This window comes from Acipenser ruthenus, chromosome 8, assembly GCF_902713425.1.
Source record: "Acipenser ruthenus chromosome 8, fAciRut3.2 maternal haplotype, whole genome shotgun sequence".
Lineage (NCBI taxonomy): Eukaryota > Metazoa > Chordata > Actinopteri > Acipenseriformes > Acipenseridae > Acipenser > Acipenser ruthenus.
In genome coordinates this window covers 37,412,153-37,434,326 of record NC_081196.1, presented here as the reverse complement: position 1 = coordinate 37,434,326, position 22,174 = coordinate 37,412,153, and the positions used below count along the sequence as shown (strand labels likewise).

General features: G+C 37.4%; 1 long non-coding RNA gene across 3 annotated transcripts in view; it reads right to left on the bottom strand.

Annotated features, from left to right (window-relative positions):
* LOC131737767 (uncharacterized) overlaps positions 1-21,420 on the bottom strand; it is a 28,889-nt gene extending 7,469 nt beyond the window's left edge. For 2 of the 3 annotated variants that reach the window (XR_009329370.1, XR_009329372.1), the window contains exons 1-2: positions 1,448-1,658; positions 1,143-1,334 (exon numbers count right to left, since the gene is read on the bottom strand). This is a non-coding gene — a long non-coding RNA (uncharacterized LOC131737767). Of the gene's footprint in view, positions 1-1,142; positions 1,335-1,447; positions 1,659-21,178 lie in introns of those variants that run through there. The other variant, XR_009329371.1, reaches the window with a different exon arrangement.
* Between the last annotated feature and the right edge of the window lie 754 nt (positions 21,421-22,174).

The window sequence follows — 22,174 nt, the reverse complement described above, 5'->3', positions numbered from 1 at the left end:
AAAGTGAGATTAATTAGCCACATACTATAGGCAGGAAGCTCAGGTTTGTTTAATTGAGCTCACAGTAAAAGCTGGAATGACCCAAACTGCTATGAAACAGGAATCTTGTTTCTTCCTAAAGCATAACAGCTGGCCAGCAAACCCAGTTGTGTACTCATTTTTTTATATCTAAATATATTTAGGCAATGACTAATCTACTCAAAGATCAGTGTATCCTAGTCAGCATTACGACTGCCCCTGATTCACTGTTTGGTCACTCTGCTTCATCTCCTCTTCGGTACATGAATGACTTAAGGCTTCAACTGAAACTAGGTGAAACCACATGTATTGGTGATTCATCACACTGACAAGTCTCAACAGGGCAGCAAACCAAAGTGAATATCCTTTATTTACTCAAATACTCAGCCAAAATGACCGCAAGAAACATATTCAGGAACTACAATTTTTTTAAAATTTAAAAACAAAAACAAATTTAGTTTCCCAATGCCCTATTCAGCAGACATTGTAATGCAAGTTTACGCTCTGAGTGAACAAACTTTTTAGAACTGTTTAGAACTTGTTTTGCTTCTTTATAAAAACCCATACTCGTCAGCTACACTTAAGTGATCAGACAATTAATAGGTGCAATCTCAGTGAGATAAGTCAGCACAGTACTTCCGTTTTCAAACAGGAAGAGGATCCCTTACATCTGCTTTCATGCAACAGAGTGAAGCGCATTTGCAGAGCAATTTAGTGACCCTGCCTTCTTACTGTATAGCCATCTTATTCTGTGAATAAAGCTATCCTTGCTATGTTATGGCATAATAATATGTTAATGTTTCACTAGCTAATTCATTGCAAAATCTGTCACAGGCAAATGAGTATGAATCACCCCTAGCACAGTGCAACTATACCCTACATTGAAAAATGACTGACCAATACAGGATTGAATGAAAAGTATACTCCTTACAACAACTTATGCAGTAGCTTTTTTTTTATTTTCTTTTGTTTCCTAGTATAATTCAGTTTGCAGTAATATTTGACCGCTGCTACTCTTTTCCCTTTTCTGTTTTTGAGCTTCATCGAGAATCTGCAAACAATTTTACAATTTTAACATGCAACAGATGATATCCATTAGTAGCCAGTGCTCTTTTTTCACTTACTCAGTCTGGGTGAAGCAGTATTTCCTGATGGTTGAGTTGCTGCTTGTTGGGAGAGGCAAGTAGTTCCCCCCTTTCTCTTGCTGCTGTAGAAATCAGAATTAAACTTCTCCCTTTTTTCTGTTCTGAAGACCCCTGTATTTTAGTAGTCACTTCCAGAGATGGTTTAGCAGTTGTCATCTTTTTATTTCTGTGCTGTAAAACAAAGACAAGAAAAATCAGTCCATACAAGTCCCTGGCAAAGAGGCTGTTAGCTGCATTCTTCGTTGCTTAATCAGTAAACAATCTTAAAGTGACAGTTACTGTACCAGCTCTGAGGAGGGAAGCCAGCTAATCCAATTTCAAGGTGTTTTTACAACTCAAGTCACTGCCTGCCGTTGGTGGTGGCCAAGCCCTCTGATAACATTGTTATCACATGTCACTGAGCTGTGATATTCTTAAACAAGCCTTAACTGTGCTGCTCCAGGCAAGTCACACAAGAGGCAGACACGGGGAGCTCTTATAGAGAACCCGCCAAGGGGCTGGCCAATCACATGAGAGGGCAGTCTCCTATTACATAGACTTCTGAATTGAGGTTAGAGAAAGGACATCCATTCAAAAAAAAAAAAAAAAAGTAAAGCCAGCAGCACACATGAAAACGCCTAGGCATTGCCTTTCGTCTCTTTAAAAGCAGGAAACTCCTCTAAATAAGAGAAATTTCTGGCACATTAGAAACGGGTCCCCCCCACACTGAGAATGTATACTTAAGTGGGTTTACAACTTCCAGTCATTAGCCCTTTGTCTTCCAAATTCTTTAGTGTCTTTCAATTTAACACTTTCATTGTAAAACTAAAAAAAAAAGTAAGAGATTGTATGGCTTTTAAAAAACAAACAAAAAATCCTAACAATTTAAAGAGCAGAAAATACGTTTGAGACATAAAAAATGACAAAAAAACAATCCTAAATTATATATATATATATATATATATATATATATATATATATATATATATATATATATATATATATATATACACACTTAGAATAATCCAATCCAGATACAACATAATTTGTTCTTAAATCAATTAACTTGCTTTCATATTAAACAGCCCCCTCTAAAATGTTTGTGAAGAAAATTATATTCAAGGAGGTTCGTGCTGGAATGATGCAACTCACAGAAACAACTTAGAAGTAATTAACTTCTTTTTTTTTAAACAACGTAGATGACGTTACTTCATTCTTATCTTTCATTTATTGTATCAGTTGTTTGTATGTCTCCCTCCCACTACACCAACAGTACGATAACAGCCTTGTAAACAAACATTTTAACACCTTAAACATTAGTTCTGTCAAAGTGAACCTTTTCTTCACATGGAAGAAAAAGAAAGTCTGTCAAACGAAGTCACCTTAAAAAAAAATTACCATCACATCATCTCCTATATGTACACATAGAGTACCTTCATATTTACTACGGATTCTTCGGGGTCTTAAACTATACCATAGTATTGCAAAAAGACCCTATTTGATTTATTTATCAAGTTACAAATTAAATAGTAGAAGGCATTAAACACACTGTTTAGGCTTAGAAAAACCCAATATGCTTGAAATAATAATAAACCTTAAGCTTCCCCTACTCTCCGCACCCACCAGGACTGAAATGGGATTGAAACTGCCTGTAAAGCTACACACTTTTGACATTAGTCACACAAGGCAACTGACTCATCTTTAAGCTACCATTTATGAAGAAATCAAAAAGTTTGATTTCATTTTTTTTTTTTTTGACTTCCTTGTCTCATAAAACGGCAATGAGTAATTACTATAAATTTAATTAAATATTACTATAGTGTTACACAAATGTATATTAATAACTAAAAACAAATAAGTCAGATGCAACAACAAAGAAAACCAAAAAACACAAATCTGTCAAACATACTGTGTGGTCATATATCCAAATATAATATATTTAAGCCACAGAAAACAGTCAAAAATCCCAGAAATACACATTTAGAAATGGAATGGAACTTTAAAAAAAAAAAAAAAAACAAACATTAAAGCAAATCAAAACTTTTTATCTTCTGTAAAAAAAGAAAGTTATGCTAAAAAAGTATTGAGAATGGCTTACATCCCCAGAAGGTTTTCTAATATATATATATATATATATATATATATATATATATATATATATATAAATAACATTGGCACATTTAAATAGGTAAATATCTTTGATGAATTGTGATCTGTGGTTTCATATGCTAAAGTTAATTGGGACAGATGGATTACAATATACATAAAGTGATTACAAAATAAATCATTGATGGGCATGCACTATAACAATGGGATTTACATGTCTTACAGTGCCAGTAATTACACCAGCATCATAGATACAATTATAAAATGCAATATGCTTTAAAGTGATTTCTTGCAGCTCCTGACTTACTATATATTTTATCTTTTTCTTTGCTGTTTAAACTTCAACTTCTTACTTGAATCTTTACCCTTAATTTTTATTAAAACATTTTTTTTTTATTTATATACAGTACATTTACCAAAAACACTCAAAACTTACCAGAAAAAAACAAAAACAAATGTAGTCTAACGTTGTTCCTTATTAGTTTTAGAATGTAACTGAACATTTTTTTAAACTTTCCTTTTCATCATCTAGAGAATTATAATGTACAAGTACCTCGGACTTTGCCCAATTTTGACTGCTGCTACGGCACAGGTAAGGTGGGAACTGGTTTAATAATATACAGTATTTTGCTTAAGATACTTGGGAGATTGAAAATCCATTGCCGATCCCCACAGTAGAGTACTTGAGGGTTCAAGTTTGGCAGCTGCTTTTATATTGTTATTTTAGTAAAGACTAAAAGCTGAATCATATTGTAATGTGTCACAGGGACCGATTCGGAGGTTTTTAAATGAATGGATTTGTTTTTTCAGTGGGTGAAAGGAGGGGGAAAGACGGTATAAAACGACGGTGACTCAGGGTAATTATCAAGTAAATAAAATTCCAACTTTGAATTCCTACAATTTAAAGAATGCATTTTTTTTTTTTTTCGATTAGTTGAGATGTATTACATAGGTTATGATGAATACAAAAAGGCTATTTAATGAATTAAAACAGACTTTAAAAACAATGAATTAAAACAGACCCTTTAAAATAAGTATAAACCTTGTAAACAGGGTCCAATGAGCCTGTTCCACATGAACCAAAGGCAATCTAATATTGTGTATTATAAGAAGGTGGAATGTGTTTGGAATCAGTGTTTATTTACTTCATACAAATTCAGCATACATATGTTATTATTATTATTTATTTCTTAGCAGACGCCCTTATCCAGGGCGACTTACAATTGTTACAAGATATTTTTACATACAATTACCCATTTATACAGTTGGGTTTTTACTGGAGCAATCTAGGTAAAGTACCTTGCTCAAGGGTACAACAGCAGTGTCCCCCACTAGGGATTGAACCCACAACCTTCCGGTCAAGAGTCCAGAGCCCTAACCACTACTCCACACTGCTAATATATGAATACATTATATATATATATGGCTGAAGGCTATATTTGCATCCTGAGCCATTCGAGAAAAAAAAAGGCATAATACCGCAGTAGTGATGTCAAAAAGTGATAATTCCTCTAGAGGAAAATATACTTGAACTTTGACCCATTCGACTCCTCGAGACCATCACTTTCAATTCAAACACAAAATGTCTCACTTTCAGTCACTCGACAACACCCACAGTACAGAAACGTTCATTAATGATCAACAAAATGAGAATGTTAAAAACAAAACAAAGCAAAAAAAAAGATGTAAAGCTGGTACATTCGTATCTCAGAAAAACTGGAGAGGAACAGGAAATTAAAACAAGGTAAAGGCAATCATCCAAATAAAGCTGAAGCACTAACAGATAACGACATAGAACGTCTGTACAGCAAGGAAAATACTATGTTTAAAAAAACCCAACTGTACTGCTGAACCTCATCTTCTTTAATATTAGCATCACAAGGGTATCCATGTATTATGTATTCGTCTTGTAATTTATGACGTCACAGAAACCCTAGATGGAATTATTTTCCTGTAACTCACTGAAGCCCATCTATATATATAATTCTTAATTTAATTTGTGTGTTTTTTTTGTATCTGTTTAGGTGTTTTCTAGTAAACGCAAAGAAACCAATATAGTATGTAAGACATGTAGCAAACAAATGATGTATTGTTTAAAACACATTTTTAGACAGTGAAACACTTCTTTTTCAGGACAATCACTCTCATTTCTTTTTTTTTTTTAAACATTTCATATAAACGGAGTACTGTTGTTGGACTTGAAATACACCACTAACTAAACTCTGTCCATTTAAATTCAACCCTAAAAAGGCATCAATCTGTCAGACATATGGCCATATATCAGGACTGCACATCCTGTCATTATACAATTATTCTGTTAAGGCAATAGTGTTTCTACTGTACATACAGTGGGAGGAGGGGGAGAGCTGGCGACAGTTCCAGGCAGACTTTCCTCATTTGAATATTTACCGTCAAAGAGAAAGGCTTTTTAAAATTTATATTATAGAATTAAAAAAATGTTATTTTTTTTTTGTTAATTGAATTCTTAACTGCTGATTGTGCTGTAGTGCTCTATGCATGGGGGTGACATCTGTACACAGGATATATGATTTATATATAGAAAATGACAGTGTCAATTATAAACACAAAGATACTGTACTCATATTATTTAAGATGTTAATACATGTGTATTTACAAATATTGTAGGAAAAAAAGAAACTTGATTTAATGACTTCCTCAATATTGAGTAGTTATTTTTGTGAGTAGCTTCATTCTTGCGTGGGCCCCAACACATTATTTTTCCCTTGACTGCTAGGAGAAATGTAGTATTTTGTTAACAACTTGGAGGATGTGGCTTTCTCCATTCTAGCCTACCCTTCTACCCTCACCCCTTTATATGTGTGTATTGAAGATTATTGCACCCAATGAGTGGAATGGAAATTCCTAACATTCCTCAGAGTCAAAAGGTGTAACAGAGAGCTGCCAGATGCCCAGTGATTGATGTCAAAACGAAAACGGTGTTCATGTAGGACAAGACGACGAGTTACATTCATCCAGGAGACACTTTGCACATGCCAGCGTCAATTCAACTAATCTAAAGGAAAGCTGATCTAAATGCCACCATTATTTGAGTTAAATTGAGTTTACTGTTTGGGAAATCCCAGCACTATTAATTAAAAACTCAAAAAATGCAATAATACAAATACAATATAATGTCCCAACAACGGTCAAAATACATACTGTACATAAAGTCACGGAGTCTTTAATTGTCATAAATGCTCTTCTTATTCAGATAGCCAGGTTAAGAGAGTCTTAAATCTGCTTTCTGCTCGCTTGTCACTGGTTTCAGTAACTACAATACAGTACTGCCCGTTGGCTTGCACTATACTGTACTCAATTTAATTGAATTAAATTAAATGATGACCGTCCGCTTCTGCATATTTCCGCACTAATAAAGCACAGGAATACCTGCTTCCGCATAGATCAGATGATTTCTGCACTAACACATTTTTTATTTTTTCTTTCTTTTTAAATTTAGTCTTTTTTTTTTATTATTTTCTCCCCAATTTGAAATGCCCAATTATTTTTAGGCTCAGCTCACCGCTACCACCCCTGTGCTGACTCGGGAGGGGCGAAGATGAACACATACTGTCCTCCGAAGCGTGTGCCGTCAGCCGTCCGCTTCTTTACACTCTGCGAACTCACCGTGCAGCCGCCTCAGAGCTACAGCGTCGGAGGATAACGCAGCTCTGGGCAGCTTACAGGCAAGCCCGCAGGCGCCCGGCCAGACTACAGGGGTCGCTGGTGCGCGGTGAGCCGAGGACACCATGGCCGACCTAACCCTCCCTCCCCCCGGACGACGCTCGGCCAATTGAGCGCCTTCCCCTGGGAGCTCCCGTCCACGGTCGGCTGTGGAATAGCCTGGACTCGAACCGGTGACGTCCAGGCTATAGAGCGCATCCTGCACTCTAGCAAGTGCTTTTACTGGACGCGCCACTCGGGAGCCCCTGCACTAACACATTTTGACAATGTACTGCATTAAACTGCACTGATTATCGAAACACGGATTAACGGGAGTCTACTGTATCTGTTTTACATAGTTTTCTTTATGTAATCTCCTTCCCACGTATCATTTAATACCATTAAAATTGTTGTATTCCTCTCTGAATACCTGCCATAGCTTTTACACTTGCTTAAAAATATAATTTTTGCCCTTAAAATATAATTTATGAAATACAGTCGGGAATAATACAGCCTGGCAGCTTTTAATTTAATAAAATTAAAAATTTTATGTACATTCTAAAAATAAATAAATACATTTGCATATTTTTACTTTTTCTGGTTCTTGTTGGAGAAACCGAATTATTCTTTTCATCAAGTCCCGTTACATGTGTATATTTCTTGTAAAATCCTTATTTTGTCTGCATTCTGTATTAAAAGAGCTGTCATATACAGTATAATTGGGTCTGATCTTGGGTTGCAGTACGCTACATTTTTTTGAAAAAAATGGTCATGCTCACTAAAGCTTTGGGACTGTTTTAAGAAATGTTTTGTTAAGGATTTTCTTTAAAATTCCATTTTCATTAATTTGAAACTTTTTTTACTGCCCTTATGGAGTAAGTAGGCATATATATATATATATATATATATATATATATATATATATATATATATATATATATTGTTTACTGTTCTCAATCATTCTGAGCAAACCTTATTGCAATTACTCAAATATGTGTTTTAATGTTTTTTGACAGGACTGCGTCTAGGCGAGAGTTCAGGAGCTGGTCTTCAGTTTTAGTTTACAGCCATAGACATATGCACTATAGACTAGCATCTAGTTCAACAGCAGTGTATTGCCAGCAAACACAATAGGGTACCTGATCCAAGGTGGCAGATCACTAGATAGCGCTGGCTCTTACTTATATAAAGACACTCTGGCAATACTTTACATAATGCCTGCATATTTCTTTAAATTAACCTTCTGAGTTGCAAGCAAAGATCTGGGGCAAAACTTACCAAAATTTGGTTCCAGAACACCCCTTTTTTTCTTTATACAGGCTGTTCTCGTTAAAACGCACTTGGTATCGAGGAATTTCCTGATACTACGAGTTTTCTACATGGTCCCGGCCAAATTTAGCAGTCGCTTATTGTAAATTACTTCTGTTAGTGCGAATTATTTTGGAGCCCTCCCAGGGAAGAAAAATGTGAATACAATGGGTGTGTTCACGGAGATCATTCTTAGAATATCATTGGCTAAATTGGTCAGATTCTGCACAGACTCTGCGCAGAATGATCTCTGTGAACGCCCCCATTGGCTAAACTGGTCAGACACTGTATCCTGTTTTTTCAGAACAGTTGAGAAAGTCTTTGTGCTAATGTTGAAATCTGCAGCAGTATTTTTCTTTTTCATGTATGGTGGTGCATTATCCACCGCTTTTATATTACATGGATAGTAGCTATATTTACACTGTGGACCATGCAATAAAAGTTAGCTCAAGCCCCAATGAAATATTTTCTTGTAATGCACTGCAGCCCATATATATCTCTCGTTATCATATATTTAAAGACATGTTAGCTACAGGAATAGCAGGTGTCACTGTGTTTCAAGAAACAGTGGGGACAAGGTCTAGTATGCATACGAGGTTGAAATAATTGTCACTTGGATGTCTGTATTTGACGGGTGGGGGGGGGGGGGGGTACTGTACTGTAGAATAGCAATGGGACAGTGAGTGAGGCAGAGATCTGTGATGTCATAGTTATGTCGTCCATGCATGACTTAACATCTTGTCAAGATAGCACTGTTGATTTACATTCCTCTTAACAGCATTCCCAAATGGGGAGCTTCACTTCCTAAGTCATTAAAGGTACAGCACTCCAGGATTTGTTTTTTTCTAAATCAGAATCTTGAGTTTTGAATTCAGTACATTGGAGAAAAAGAAAACCATGTAATGCAGCATGAGCCTATAAAACAGGATTTTTAGGACTGTTTTTTAGGGTGTGCTTTGGAAGTCGAGAATAAACTAATAAACCCTGTCTAAAACAATTTAATTTAATTAATCAAAATAGGCTTTAAAAACTACTTTTTAAAAAGTTTTATGAATAGGGCTCACTAGATGGGATACAAGGAAGTTTTATTTTCTCAGCTTGACTTGACATCACAATGTAAATTTTTTAGGTGTGAATACATTTGCACTTTTTTTTTTTTTAAATCGACCTCCACCCCACCCCCCCCCCCCACCCATTCCAAAAAAAAACCATACATGGATTCATACAAACTGCTCAGAAAGCAGAGCAGCTGTATTGTACTGTTCTATACTGCGAGTCTACTGAAGGGCTGCTCCTTCACACACACACACACTCACACAGCTAGCTAGTCTGTCTGTCTGCCCAAGGGCTGTATCTTAAAAAGGTGTCAGAGGAAAAGCAGCTGAAAATCTCCACCCACAGCCGTTCAGCTTTCTTTTTCTCCCAGCCCACACACGCCAGCACACCCTACATCCTGTGAGCCGCCCTCCCTTCGGCAGTGGCAGAAGCAGCAGCAGCCCACTCGCCATGGAAACTCAGGATGCACGACCCCGCCAGCCCCTGAGAAGCCCCTGACCAGCCTACCACGCAGCAATTCTCGGACCTTTGCCTACTTGGTCATACTTCCCTTTGTATATCCTGTGAGTGGGCCGGCTGATGGAGTCAGAGCTTCCCACCACTCCACCAGAATTGCTGCAGCAGCAGCAGACGCCCTTATCCAGGAAGTTCCAAGCCTGTTCTTTTTAAACATTCCATTCTCCTCCGACACCAACATGGTTTCCTGCTCACACCCTGGCCCCTGTCGTCTCCCTCTCCCACCCCCAACTAAACAAGGGGACTGTTTCAGCCCTCCTAGGGTACCACCTAATTATCTAAACCATCGCCAAATAAAAGGCCTTTAAACAGATGATAAGATTTTTTTTTTTGGTTTGCAAAAAACGTAATGACATCACCAGGGACCTATTAACTTGTTAGATCACTGTCCTGGTGTTCGACTGCTGGCTGGCCACACAGCTTGATAGCTGGAACTGATCATGCAAATTAACATTTTAGATTGTACTACAGTCACAGACAAAAGTATTGCCACCCTACATTTAAAAAGTGGTTAAGGTTTACTAAATGCTTGTCCTTTATCTATTACCAATTTAAGCCCGCTTTGTGACAATATACTTTAAGGCTACACTATTGACATGGGGGATGTCTTATATTGCGGCTTGAAAATTGGTAATTAAACTTTACATTGTTAAAACAGTTCTCCCCATTTAGTAAACAATATAGAATGTGATCAAACAATTTGTTTAAGTAAGAAAAGTTGTGCTCTAATACACTGAATAAAGCTTTTGGTGTAAACGGTTAGTAAACTAAAGCGTGTTCATGTTTAAACTTGACACCCACAACCCTGACTGCTGGAATGGTGTGTCAGCGTCTAATGGTCACAGAACACACAGCAGTGTTTACAAGAAACGCATTCCTTTATCTTTTGTTGTATCCGGTGTTGTTATGATTGTTCTGATATTTGTGTTCACACATCATGGGTCATAAATCAGATATCAGAGCAATATTTCTCAACATGTAACGTAGGTGCATTCGCTAAGAGAACTAGGATTTGTCTTATGAATGTTATGGTGTATCCAGATCATGATGTGTGAATACAAATATTAAGACAGTCAGGATTATGTTGAAAAACATACATTTCTATGACATGGACAACACAGGATACAGCAATGCTAATATAATGGATTTCTCATAAACACTGCCTGGTGACTGACTAACCCTACTCCCCCAACAGAGCCTACTGAACAAAAGATTCCTGAGACAATTTAGCTGATCAAACACAACAGTGTTACAGCACAGCCGATGCCATCAGAAATTCAAGGTACACATGTTAAGCGTATTTAAGAATATTAATTTGAGAGCCACGCAATATGTTATTTTATTAATACAAAATCTTAATACAAATCTTGCATGGCTCCCAGATAAGTTTACTTTTCCTAACTTTCTTAAATATTTAACCTCCTTGTGCTCCGTCTTTCGGGTGAGACGTAGTTGTAAGTGACTCTGCAGCTGATGCATAGTTCACACACCCTAGTCTCTGTAAGTCGCCTTGGATAAAGGCGTCTGCTAAATAAACAAATAATAAAAATAATAATAATCTAGTCAGGTACTTATGCTATTTAGCGCTCTGGTTAATCCACACTATTTCTGCTAAGAAATAAATAATAATATTCCAAAAGCATGTTTCCGCCATGTTGCTGAATCACTGGGATCCTTTAAAAAAGAAAATTGTGATTAATCAGGTCCCAGGACGTCCATTGATGGTCTGAATTGCCTCCTCTCATTCGTAAATGTTCTTATGTTCGCAACTCAGAATTATTCAATATGAGTACCACCCAGTAGGTGGCACTAAAGAACTAACAAAGTTACTTAAAGGTGCAGTAACCAACTAGTAAAGGATGATTACAAAGAGCCTCGCTAATAATGTGTATATGTGTTAATATATTCCAGAACATACTGATCAGGAACACACATTTCTACACGTGAACAGGTCCGACGTGTTTGTGGTCGACATGGGTGAGTGCTAAACCTACTCCAGAACACCTTCTGTGTGGGCGCTTGTTGATATGCAAACATCATGGGATGGAAAGGCATAAGAAGATTTAACTCAAAGAGTGTTCTCTAAACCCAAAAGGAAACTTAAAATGTCAAAAGTGAGATACAATACATCATATAGATAACCGTTGGACCAATAACTCCACACCTTTTTTTCTCATAAGACTACATCATAAACTTTGTGGTAAAATCTAAAAGATTTAAGATAAAGTAAACACATGTTTAAACAAATGTTTGAAAGTAACATTTGTGTACCTAATCTTTTAGCATGACTGCAGTTTTTACTGTACTATTTTTGCAGCACCCATGTTGATGTGTGGCTTGACGTTCTGCTCAAAAATCTGCCCCTTTGATGCTGTTGCTTGATGTGTTTGATTGGCAAGGGCTGGGCTGCTGCATTGGTCCGTTTAGTTTGGGATTAAATTGGTGTTATGCAATCCTACCAACAAAATGTCTATTATTTTGTATTTGTCCAGGTTTTACATTTCCCAGATTCTAATTTAATTTTATATCAATCCCTTTTTTTGTTTTATTTTTATTTGATCTCATTTCATTTTTACTTGGTATCAAAATAAAACATAAAAAGATTTATTTTAGATACTAGGGGTAGCACCAATTAGTCGACAAGTCGACTAGTCAAATAGAAAAGTGACAATCTACCTCAGAAACTGGTAGATGACAAATCGCTTGTCACATATTGTGAGGTAATTGTGAAGCGAGTGGTTTCAGGCAAACGTAAGCGCAGTTATGGTTATTCATACTTTGTTTTATGTGGTGACTGGACGACCTGTTGGACTATTTATACTTCAACTATTGGACTATTTTTACCCCTAATAGATACACGTGTTTAAAACATCTTTAACTGGAGTTTGGCAGTTGGTTTTCATTGTATTTTTCATGTATGCATCTGTATAAATACTGCTTGTAGTAATAAACACAATGCGACAGTGTTTTCTAATGGATTTTTACATATTATACAGTGTCATTGCTGACTGTGACTTTTGTAAACAGTGCCACCAGGTGTACAAATTCTGTAATTGCTGCAAAAGAAAGCCAAATCTGTAGAACCCCTAACATACAGTACTGCATAATTAGATCAAGCAGACGGGAATGGTTACTGAGACAATAATAAGTATAACGATGGACTCACCCTAAATAATATTGTTACTAGTTATTTTAAAGTATAAAAAAATCAGCTAATATATAACTAACAATATCAAGAAACAAGCAAGCAATCCCAAAATGAGCAGTAAATGTTTTAAAATCCCAATACAATCCTATATAAAACAGCAAAAACCAAAAAAAAAAAAAAAAAAAAAGCACCATGGGGGGAGCCTAAAGACCTATTATTGCTTTTTTTTCACAAAGCACATCTGAGAGACATCATTGTCACTGCGAGAACCGGGAATTATCTGTACCATGATAAAGTACAGAAATCCTTCACTGTAACATCACTCTGCACAACCACATTTTTTAAATACAGCAACACAGAATCAGAGTACACTGACTCTGCTATAAAACAAATCCTCTTACTTTACCTCAAGTAGGTATGGCATCTTGATTGATGTAGGTTCTTCTGTGCATTAATCATAAATAATTTCCACAAACTGGGGAACAGCTCCAGCAAACACTATACAGTGGTCTACAGCACAGAACAGAAAATGTACAGTGGTGCCAATTTTACAGCACAGAATACATTTAAAATATTCGTTTTTATAGTAGTAATTTACCTTCCTGATACTCTCCTCTGCTTCGTGCAGCGTGACACTCTTGGTATTGCATGAGAAAGGAATGCCTGTGGCTCAAGGCTCCACACACACTCACACAACAACTGCTGTGGTTCTCCGTAAGATGAAACACTACACCCGGGTCCACTTTAAAGAACACTCGCGAAGTATGATTCACAATCCCCCATACCATGATAGACCCCCCCCCTGTCACTACTCAGCCCAGACCAGGTAGGAGTGTCAATGTATAACACTCGCATGACAAGACATTTCAACTTTAGATTGATGCCGATGCGATTTGCACACAGAAACCTCAGACCCGTGGGAGGGGATCCTAATTGTTGGTCTCTATTGCTCCCACACGCTGCCTTCCCACGTGTGGAGCCTACACAGAATGAGTGTTCTTTAATGATGTCATGTGTCTTACACTGCCCAGTCTTGCATTTGAGGAGGGGGTGGGGCCAGGGAACGGGGGCGTGTGTGTGTGTGTTACAATTACAATTTCTCTTTTCTTTATGAGTCACTAGCTGTTTTTGTTTTGCCAGGGTTGTTATTTTACAACAGAATGCTGTTCATTTATTATAATTTTAATAAAAAAGGAACAATAATAAAACTATTACCAAACACTTCAAAAAACCTGCTTATTTCCCTAATTGTTGATTTCTTCTTAACTAAGTTGTCAAAGACACATAGCTACATTTCTAATAGCAGTAGCAGAAAACAACTTTTTTTTTTTTTTTTTTTTTTTTAGAAAAGCAAACAGCTGCTACTTCTTTCAGTTGGCATTCTATTTCAAAAGTAGTGTATAGTGTAGGTCTAGATATGCTTTTATTGTATGCAATTCTTGCTGTGTTATATTTTTTCACAGATCGACAAGAACAAGAAAGATACAAACAAAAGATTTACAGCATGGGGCAAAGAAATTAAGCAAAGCAGAGGTTCTGGCAGGGAACTTATTCAAGCATGTTTTTGGTGCTTCCAATACCAGATCAAATCGTCAATCGAATAGCTAGTATTTAGCTATTCGATAGTATTTAGCTAGTAGATTAAATAACCCTTAGCGACCTACTTCTTATTTTGCCCCTTTTTAAAATGATGCTTTACATTTCAAAAAACTTGAATATGTCTTGTATTTCATCCTATAATGTATTTCGTTTTACAACATTGACTTTTCCCACATTTTCTAAAAAAAATTAAAAAAAAAAAAAAATCATGCATCCAAAAAACACAATTTGGTCATTTTTATCTCACATTATAGGCAACAGATGATTATGAGGCATGATAAAGATCTCCCAAATATGTGTGTCATATACTGCTCTTCAGAAAAGGTAACATTGATTCTTAACTATTGCATTATTTAAGTGCTGGGATTTAGAAGATCCATCCAAAAATTTCAATAGTACAGGACTGGCATTAGGTCACTTGGGGACATCTAAAACGTACAGTGGAGTGCTCACAACAATGCAAAAAAAATTAAAAATTTAACCACAGGAGGTACTGTAGAAGCACAACATGGTTTATTAACTACTGTATGAGTGTTGACATCACCAGGTGATGAGATGCTTAATGAATGAGCTGAAATCTCAAACACACAGCTTTACAGTACATCTGCTTATACTGTCTGACCATGTGATTTGCACATAAGGACTTCTCCAGCGCCCCCTATGAGAATATTTGCATTGCATCATTCTGTTCTCCACGGCTTGCTTATTGCAAACTGTGTGCTGTATACCCAGGACTGCAGCCAACAACATACTATCTGTGATTACTTACTTTAAAATATATATGTATTTCAAAACATCACCAAAGACTTCTGAGAGTAATAGAACAATGTACTGCTAAAAAAACTAAAACAAACAAAAGAAAAAGTTATTGTCTGGAGGAGCAGTTCAATTATTCTTCCAATAGTATCTTGCTAAGATTTATACCATTTTAATTAATTACTTCATCTCTCAAAACTGGCCTTTGATCCAAATGTTACTTCAGGTAATGGTTTGTAAGCATTTAATAAATCTGGTAGTCGCTGCTGTCTTAACAGATAAAGAAAATCACTGTAGGTTGTTCCTCACTAAAACCTCGGACAACAACCAAAAAAATATGAGGCAGAGGATTCCAAAATACAAACAGACTTTGATATTTGTACTATAATGTGAAAAAAAAAAACCATTTAATAATTCATGCGGGATAAATGTGAAATATTATTTCACACATATCTACAAAAGTAGCCTATGATCATATTTTGACACATCGGTTTTGTGGGTACTGCTGTCAAGAATGAAACAAATCATTACAGTAAAGTCGCTAAGAAAATAAAAGCTTTTCTTCACAGGGCGAATACAGTCCTTCGTTTAAAAGTAACATGCTCAGACCTGCATATGTCCGATATGAGAGTTTTCAATGCTCCACTCCATTTCTGATTGCAAAATGTTATCTTAATTAGCACGAAACAACCGCCCTGAAGTAAAAACACACAAGTGACACAAATGACAAGCTTGTTGCTGATTTAAACACATCTGCCTCTGGGTTTTGGGAAGGGGAAATGTCTTCACGCAAGGGGTGGTCGATATGACATCATCTGGCACCCACTATAGTTCAGGGGCTATATGCACGTGCATAGGGTGACAGGGCCAGTCTAGGTCTGTGCTTAAGTGTAAAGGGGTGGCTCTAATGATAAGAATCTTTTAATCTGATCGAACCTTAATCCAGTTCAAGTCTGAGCTGTAAGTGTAAACACACCATTCATGTTTTCCTCACTGTAGCTTAAAGGTTTATGTTTTTTTGTTACATTCGCCTGAAGCACTTGAAGAAATGACCTTATCTGAAACCTTTGTTGCTCAGTCATTAGAGATGCTATCACTTCAGAAAGTGTCTAAAGCTTTTAAAAGGTACATGGCTGGGATATCATTCTGGGGAATAACATACAGTCAAAAAGTAACATACAGTACAAACGGTTAGCTTTTGTGACAATTTCCACATTTCTTTCTTTTCTTTCCTTTCCTTTCCATTCCTTCATGATCAGCTGTACCTGGTGACAGTTGACCCATTCATATGTATACAAAGTAAATGTCTGATACATGCAAAATTAGCAAACTCCTCTGAAAGGAACCGAGGGTGGCGACCACTTTACAAAAATGTGAACTAAAACTAATTTCAACCCATAAAACGTTGAGAAAGACTTTTGTCGTTTAATTTGACAAAGTTCCTTTTAAAGCTGTGTGCAACTATTCAGCCACTATCATTCATAAGAACATAAGAATTCGAGAGAAGGATCTCTGTAACCACAAGGGACATGATAAAGGGAACCTGCTCAGCTCATCCCAGTGGCTCTGTCAAAACAGTTTCCTGGTTGTTCCTGGAGGCAATGGCACCTGAAAGCACAACTCCAGTCTTAGGCCCACAGATGTGTGAAACATATTGTGACAAGCTACAGTGGGCAAAATCAAAAACTTTTAACACGAAGCAACCCACACCTGTTTCAATCCGAACAAAGACCAGTGTGTCTCTTCATCAGTGCATGTATCTTAAAATGTCAATATCTTTTCACTTACTAATCAGATGTTAACATAATGAGGTTAATACAACTTGTATTAAACCCCCTTTCATATTTAATAGGAACTGAATATGAATAGAAATGTATTTCAGCAAATTAGGTACTAGTAGTAGAGACAAACCAAAGTTCATGCCAGATGGTCTTCACTGAGTTATTGCAGCTATAATTAACAAAAATAAATATCTAATTATACTTGCTGGCAGATGTTGGTCAACGGCTTATTTTTCCACCTGAGATTGCCACCACTAACCTTCGACCAGATATTGTCTTGTGGTCTGGATCAGCACGCCTTGTTCACCTGGTAGAGTTAACAGTGCCATGGGAGGATGCTGTAGATGAGGCGTATGAGAGGAAGAGACTGCGGTATGCTCAACTAGCCGCTGAAGCGGAACAGCGAGGATGGAGAGTCTGGCTTTACACAGTGGAGGTGGGTTGTCGAGGATTTGTGACACACTCTACAACCGGGTTTCTCGGAGACGTAGGATTCAGTGGCCAAGATTTGCGTTGCACAGTGAAGAACTTACTCAAGCAGCAGAGAGGAGCAGCAACTGGCTGTGGTTGAGACGGAAAGATTCTGGTTGGGGATCTCAAGCACAATAGAAAGAAACGCTGATGTACAGGTAAGTAAGATGGGCTGAGTTGAGTGGGGGACGGAGGGGGGTGATGCTGGGATGCCAGAATCACCGTCGAGCCCTCTTGAGGTGTCGTGGGCTAGTCGACGAAACACTGAGGATGGAAGGTGCCCTCTTGAAAACCCCAGAGATGTACCCTACTTAGCTCAATCCAGACGGTTGTCATGCTGATGCGCTGGGGAGGCCGCACTTTGGTTGATCCCCGGAGCCAGCATCGCAGTTGGTGCTTATCTTGGCGAGAGCCGAGTTCAAATCAGCATGAAGTTTTAACATCTACTCTCGTGTAATGGAAATCAGTAATTAAAGCCTTACAAAAGAGATTAATTAAAGTGACAAACAGTATTAGTTTGCTAGAGGTTAACTTGAAGCTGTTTTATTCATTTTCCTCTAGGGGGCAACATATCTTATAATGTGTGGTGATCATAGGAAGCTCTTCAAATTAGTACTGTAACTGTATTTCAGTTTATAGAGATCAATATCATGAAAAAAAAGTAGATCATCATGACCTACATCCACAGTATTTAGTGTACATAAAATAAATGTTTGGCATATTTCCAGTAAAAACAGATGGACAGATGGCCAGTTTCCTCCATATATCTGACACTATAAATACATTGTGGTAGAGAAGCTTTAGTACAGTTGGATGCGTGGTTCTCTAGCTAGTTGTAAAGTACAACTAACATGCATTCACGCACCTCCAGTAAATCCCTGTTGCCAGGGATACACTTCCCCATTGGGGAATAATCTATATTTATTGTAAAGTATCTTTTTTTGCTCATAGTGAACATACACTTTGAACCTTACTATACAGTGATTGTGGCTCCAGTTTGCCTCATAATGCCATCACATTAGCACATTCTTTCTCGGTATAAGGTGGAACACAAATTGACGGGTCATGTAACTATGGCTCCCGACTCCAGCATTCTAAAGGGGTAGTGCACTCTATTTACAATTCCAATTGGTTTAATGAAGTGCTACTATTTATATGCATTAATGTCTCTGTATCTCATGCATCTGGCAAACAGCATGTACCTTTACGCTAATTTGCATTATTTCTAACAGCCACCACAATGACATAGCACAGCTTAGTCATAACTTTACTTCACTTAATATTATGAAACTAAATGATGTAAAGCAACAGCTCATACAACTTCCGATTGAGTACACCATTTTAATATTGAGATATACAGTACATATTATTGGACTGTTTCTTAAAACCATATATAGTGCTGGTACTGTAGACTGCACATAGACTTCCTTAGTTCTAGACAGTTGAGTCTTACATATTCACTTCAACCAGTAAGAAGCTTAAAAGCGCCCCCTACTGAGAGAGGTGAGCCTTGTTCCTATTAATTGCACAGCTCATTTGACAAAAAGTTTTGTGAGTTAAATAAGTCTTATATTATCAAGAGCAGATGTGAGCATTTTTGTTAGAAATGTACTTCAGAATGATATGAATTGAATGCAGTTAATGAAAATATAACAAAGGTTATGTGCATATAAAGTACTGTACTTTAGAACAATTTTGACTCAGTTCAGTATGATTTGAACCTCTCTGTCAGTTTATGAAATTAGTGGGTTTTTTTCTTTTCCTCATTGAGTTATCATCATCTTTTTGTCTATAGTTGACTTTAAGCATGCCTGGGGAATCTTAACTGCCAGGCACTGTAAAGTCTTCCACATTCCATTCAAATGATGTGACAAGGTTCCCTTTCAACTTTGATGACCCCATCCTCTCTGTCTCTCTGTACATGTATTTAGAGAGTACATGGGGCCAGCAGAGTTCAAATCACACATTATCACATGATTTGAATTCAGAGATCCAGTCTGTTCTGTGACCAGGAGTTATTATTCTCCAGACAACCTCAAAAGAAGCTGAAAGACATATATAAAGAATATATAACTGAATGCACAGCCCCAGTAGTTTTGATACTCTGCCAGTTACTGTACTGCTGTATTTTCCTACCTACAGGACATCAGTCTAGGTTCAGTCCATTTCGAAAGGTAGCGTGTGCCCTTCTGTTTGGCTTCACTAGAGATTCAATTCTACGTAATGCTGTAAAAAAATATTAATACGTGCCTGTGCTTGCTTTGAAATGCTTGTAATATAGAAGGGGAATTCCCAGTTGATCTTAGTACTAGCAGATGAACAAATTTAGCATAGCAGCAGCTACTAAGAGCATGAGTTCCCTTCTTGATGAAACCCACATCTTTCTATGAAAATGGGTAATCATCACACTATGTAACTAAAATCTGTTTTACAGAGACAAGACAAGGTGTCTATTAATCTTAAATGCATACGATCAGAATGCATATGACCACAGTGTATTTTCATTATACATACACATTTAGACGAGGAAAGGTACAACCCACACACTGAAAATAAGATGAACATGGCAGCAGTGCTGGCGCTCATTACTCGCTCTCTGTAGACATGATGTTAAACTGAAGTGAAGAAATAAGCACCCTTACAGTTAATGTAAATGAATCATTCTGAGCAGACGCTTTCCACTCCTACCTGCAGGTTCTGAAGTGCCCATAGCACAGTACAATACTGTGTGCAGATTAGTCAACAGCAGCTGATCACCTGACTAATGCCTCAACCATCAGCTGACCACCCTTACTGGCTGGCTTCAGCTCCACAGCTTGTTTCCATAGCAGTATGTCATGTGTGCCAGGATCGCACCAGCTGTCATTTACAGACAACAAAAAAAGTAGCCCCCCCCCCCCCTCCCCCCCTCCCCCCTCCCCCCCTGCACACAAAAAAAAAAAAAACACACACACGCACTCATGCACAAACACACACTCTTTTTCCCCTCGCTCATTGTTCCATCCCTTTTCTGCCAAACAAGTGAGCTCTCCCTGGGATAATTACATTCCAACACACACATGAATTTTTTTCACCTCAAGAAGAGATTTCTGCAGTTAACCAGCAGCACAGCAGCATCCTCAATAACTGACTCCTGATAATCTACTTTGTTTTCTTTTTTTTGTTTTGCTTTCTCCCATCCCCTTCTTCTTTCCTCAGCCAAAGAGAAGAGTAAAGTACCATAAACTGCATTCGTCAGAGGCCAGAGAGACCACACACTTCATACCACACCATTAGACTACCATACTCAGTGCAGTAGTTAATGTATGTAAAAGCCCATTCGGACCCGTTTGCAATAAATTCCACCGCAAGAATACCAGCAGCGCTTATCAATTTGAAGTTGGTTTGACAGCCTTTGGTTTAAACAATGACATTTATATTTACTCTTACATATAATATAATTACCACAATTGCACTCCCTTTCCCTAAATTGTCCAAATCTCAAAACATTTCCTAAATTAGAACTATATTTTCCCCAGTGATTTGTTCATAGGAAACAACATAACACATAAAAAAGTGAAAGCATTACAGTATGGTTCAAATGCTTAAAAACCACACCGCTATTCGTTTCTAACCTTTCTGTATTTCCCGCTGTCTCTGCTGGCATGCCATGTTCTTCAAATACTCCACCAGCACTTGGGTCTGCTAGTCTCGGACAGCAACTACTGTAGTGTACCTCGCCTCTTGGATCTCTGCTGTTGCTATCTGCAGAACGGCAGAATGGGAAAGAAATCCACAGAGAAAATGCTGTTAAAGGAAAAAAAGGAAAAAGGCTTCAATTGAAAATGCACTTTATCTTAATGATCTCATCATTCATTCATCTGCTTGTCATTTCCCTTTCCCTGCTTATCTGTTGCCTCAAGGCTTTTCACGATGCACATACCAGCTCAGGAGGAAATGCCACTCTTTTTAATGCTTTCCCCGAGTGCCTCAGGTCATGTTGTCCATTCACATCAGTTCAACACAGCCCCCACCACCACTATCGCCAACCCTGCTGAAATCCCCTCTCACACAGGGACAGTCCCTAACCCAACCGGGTTGGTTCAATGATGTCAGAGGCCAAGAACCTGAAGCATGCATCATTTAACTGGAATTTCAGGATAGGAAAGTCCTCACATTTAGCCTGAAAATAAATAGGTGTTATGTCAAATATCAATAATAATAATAATAATAATAATAATAATAATAATAATAATAATAATAATAATAATAATAACACATTTAATTAACTAGTTAGTACCACAGTTAGGAAGTAATGGGTGTCTCAGATTGGAGGCACCATTACAACAGACAACTGTATTGCCAACTGAAGAGATGAGTAAATACAGTCTGGTTTATTCAGTTTATTTCCCAGTTTACAAACACAACAACCATAAACATAAAAGTCCATCATTGACTCTTTTGAGATCTCTTGCAACCACTAAAACTGGAAACAGTGAATGTGAAGACGTTCGTTTGGGCAACCACCATTCAGCATACAATGCAATCAACTGTTCAACTATACCCTAAGTACAGTATACAGCTTGATAATAAACCAGATATGTTTCATAATACTGAGGTGCTTTCTTGAG